The sequence below is a fragment of the Dipteris shenzhenensis genome, chromosome 17 (genome assembly GCF_047967505.1).
Source record: "Dipteris shenzhenensis isolate YYH24624 ecotype China chromosome 17, Dip_SZ_1.0, whole genome shotgun sequence".
NCBI classification, from domain to species: Eukaryota; Viridiplantae; Streptophyta; class Polypodiopsida; order Gleicheniales; family Dipteridaceae; genus Dipteris; species Dipteris shenzhenensis.
In genome coordinates this window covers 33,403,656-33,407,303 of record NC_141612.1, presented here as the reverse complement: position 1 = coordinate 33,407,303, position 3,648 = coordinate 33,403,656, and positions in this window count along the sequence as shown.

The window sequence follows — 3,648 nt, the reverse complement described above, 5'->3', positions numbered from 1 at the left end:
CGGAATTTTCCATCCCAAACATCAGAGCCCGCTAGTCCCAATACAGCTAGGCTTGTAACATTCAAGCATTCTCCCTGTTTTGCCCATAGAAGCCTTGTTTGAGTATGTTCCATACTGTTTTGCATTCGAGGAAAAAGTTTTGGCCAAGAATGGCACTTTCAAAGCAAGGGATGTGTCTTGTCCAATCTTCATGCGAGTGGACCTAATAGACTCAGAGTGCTGCTGCAAAACAATCACACTCCACATGCCGCATGCATTTGTTCTGCAACTAAAGGGTCTTCTTCATGTGGATGGCTTCCTTCGAGTAGAGGGCCCGACCATTACCAAAAAAAGTGCATGCCAAGGTGGTACTTCCTTCATATCACTCCGTGTGGATGTAACAATAGCCGTTATTTTCGTGAAAAAAAACAACCGCCGGTATCAAGGGTGAGCCGTTTGACAGCACGATCTCCTTTGTCACTAAGAAAGAAATTAGAATATACTCACCATGGGCAACCAACCAAGTGGAAACAACAAAGGCATCATTTGTGTCATTGATGGACACTATGGCATTTGTGGTTGTCAAAGAGGACCTAGATGGCCCACGATAGGACCAGATCATTATTGCTGTATGGGCCAAACCCAAGATAAGCAAACAAGTAATTTTGAGCGTTCAGCATTGGAGTTGCCACCAGAAACATTTTTCAAGAAACATGATGTTTGAAAAGAAGCCAGCCGAGGAGTTCACTATCAATAGTGCCGGCTTCGTGGCTGCGTTTACCGCTAGCGCTTGATGGCGTAGCAGAGAAACCAGTACTGTACATAAAGCTGTTTTTTTGTGGCCTTTGTACATACTTTCCACTCTTTTGTTAGTTCCTTGACAGTGTGTTTCATGTTCGCCGAACACCGCCGCTCTACGGTGTATATAAGAATACTATGCTTGCAAATCTCGAGAACTATTGCGCGTCCTTGTCGTCCTAGCAGCTCCACATCCTTTCCTTCGTTTTGTCATTTGCGCGTTGAGCAGAGGTTGCTATGAATATTACTGGCTTGGTGGATTTCGTGCCTGCACTACGTGCAATTGAACAATGTTTTCAGCGCAAGATGGCCTTCCCCAACACAAATATCCTAAAATGCTTGCTCGCTTTCTATCCAACAACTGAATACACGGCACTGCTAGATGTGGTGGAGCAGCACGTGGCTCGTGCGGATGAGCAAAATGCATCATTGCCAAACTGTTCCAGGAATCGCCGTGTTCACGCCCCATCGCCATAAATTTTTTGAGAATTTTTCACGAGAGATTGCTTTAGACTTGTTGTATTTGCTGCCTCTGGAGGCTTGCAACCTATCGAGGTTGGCCACTTGGGAAAAGGGAAAAAACATTCACTACGCTTGAACGGGGCAAAAGTGCCAAACACGATTGGTCCACTTCTTCAAGTGGAGACAAAACGTGCATACATCACGTGGAAAATCGAAGACGAAGAAAAACGATGAGGGGTAATGAGCACATCTCCCTACGAGCCTGCACGAAGAATTGGTAAGATTTTCAACGAGGAACTTTGCCCTGGGAAATATAGTGTGAAGAGGGTTTGCAACAAAGTATATGGGATCCACTCAAGATTTTCCCCCAAACCGACCCTACAATGGTCCCAACGAGAGTCAACCCCTGTAGCCAGCAAACAATCATCCCAGAAAGAGTTAGTGCTAAAAGAGCTCGACCAATGGACAAGTCACCTTTCAGCAAGGCACAAAAACGTTACCGCAACAAAATCAAAGACACACCCACTTTTGATTGCTGTTGGTGCAGTTATTTAACTTTTACGTCAAAAATGAAGCTCGTCGGAGAAGAGCATGAGGCATTCATGAAAGCTGAGAGACTATTCTCAGATCTCTTGTCCATTTAAGGCCAACACATGTGTTCCCTATGCCATGACCACATCAAAAAACGACTCAAACCTAAATCCTTGCGCCATGACATGGTGCTGCCTGCGAAGACCGAAAACACATTGCCTCGTTGAACAAAGTGGAGAAGCGGATAGTCGCCATTAGAATACCTTTCTTGCAAATCAGGGAACTAACTTACGAGGGTTAGTACGGGCTGCATGGCAGCATCGTTAACGTGTTTGCAGCTACTGACAAAGCCCAAAATTTGTTTGCCGAGGTTCATTGAAGACGGTGCAATAGTGTTGGTTGCGATAAAGCGCCGCATGGAGTACAACCATAGCTACATCAGTGGTTTTGTACGTCCAACAACCACAATGCGGGCATTGCAAGAGTTGCTAGGCAGTCCTTTGTACAAAGAAAACAAAGTAAGGGTGAACACGTTGTGGACTCAACATATTACGAACCTCCAAAACAATGAGGTAGCAACGATCACATCCCAAAAGAGAGCGGAAAAGACAATGTAGACGACACAGGAGGCACGGACGCGTTGGTACATGGGATATACATAGCACAACAAGTTGTTGATTTTGAGGACAAACCGATGTGGTTGCCCCGTCAGAAGGCTTCAGTCCCCTTAGCCTTTTATACGACGAGCATTGCGAAGAAGTTGGGTTTCCTTTGCTTTTTAATGGGCAAAAAAGGCCGTACATGAGGTCGCAAAACAGAACTTACCAAGACATTGTGAAATGGGAGCTAAGACACAAGGACAGGCGTTTTGCCTTCTACATCGAGAACTAGTTTTTCAAAACAATGAAAGTAATAGTCCAGCAAGTAGTGTACTCGAGCTGGATGCATATGCGTAAGGGCAGCTGCTGCAGGCAACAACTTTACAGGCGCAAACTGCACTAGTGGACACTAACATTGAAAGACTGCTACAATCAAGGATAGGCTACAGGGACTTTGTTTGTTTGTGCACATCAACAGACTACAAACAAAGATCGAAATGAAACATCTTCGCGCGATGCTCCGACAATTGGGGCCGCCGACGTTCTTCGTGACGTTCTCTGCAGCCGAGAAGAGATGGGAGCCGTTGTTGTCATCCCTGCAAAAACTCTCGGGCAGCACAAAACAGGCCAAGGGCAGCGACGGCAATGTCAGTGCACTACAGCATATGATCAAATCAAATCCTATCACAACTGCACAATAATATGCTCACGAGTTTCCAAGCGTTGAAGACTTTGATGTGCCAAGACGGCACTATCCTGGGCCAAATAGAATATTTTTTCTTCATCACAGAGTTCGAGAATCAAGGGAGCGAGCAAGATCATGGCTCATTGTGGGCTATTGATGCTCCTGTCTATGGGCAGTGCAAGGAAGGGACCAGAGAAGAGTTCGTGTGGATAAACACATCACAATGGACAGTAGCGTGCTACCATCACATTTTAGCGATATGCAAACACCACCACATGAAAACATGCAAGAAAAACCAAAAGGGTTGCCGCTTTGGGTTTCCATGCCCACCCATTGAGCAAACTCGCATCCGTCTTCCTTTGCAAAACAACTCTCGCAAGAGCAACCACAAGAAGCACCTCAGATCGACCATGTTGATAGACAAGCAAATAATGTCGCTTGATTACGACACGTTCCTGCAAACAACTGGGCTCTCAGAAGCCGAATACATTCTCGCTCTACGAAGCAACATCAGTGAGCCAACATTGTTGTTGAGAAGACAACCGAAGGACATCAACACAAATAGTTTCAATGCAACAATCTCAAGCTTGTGGG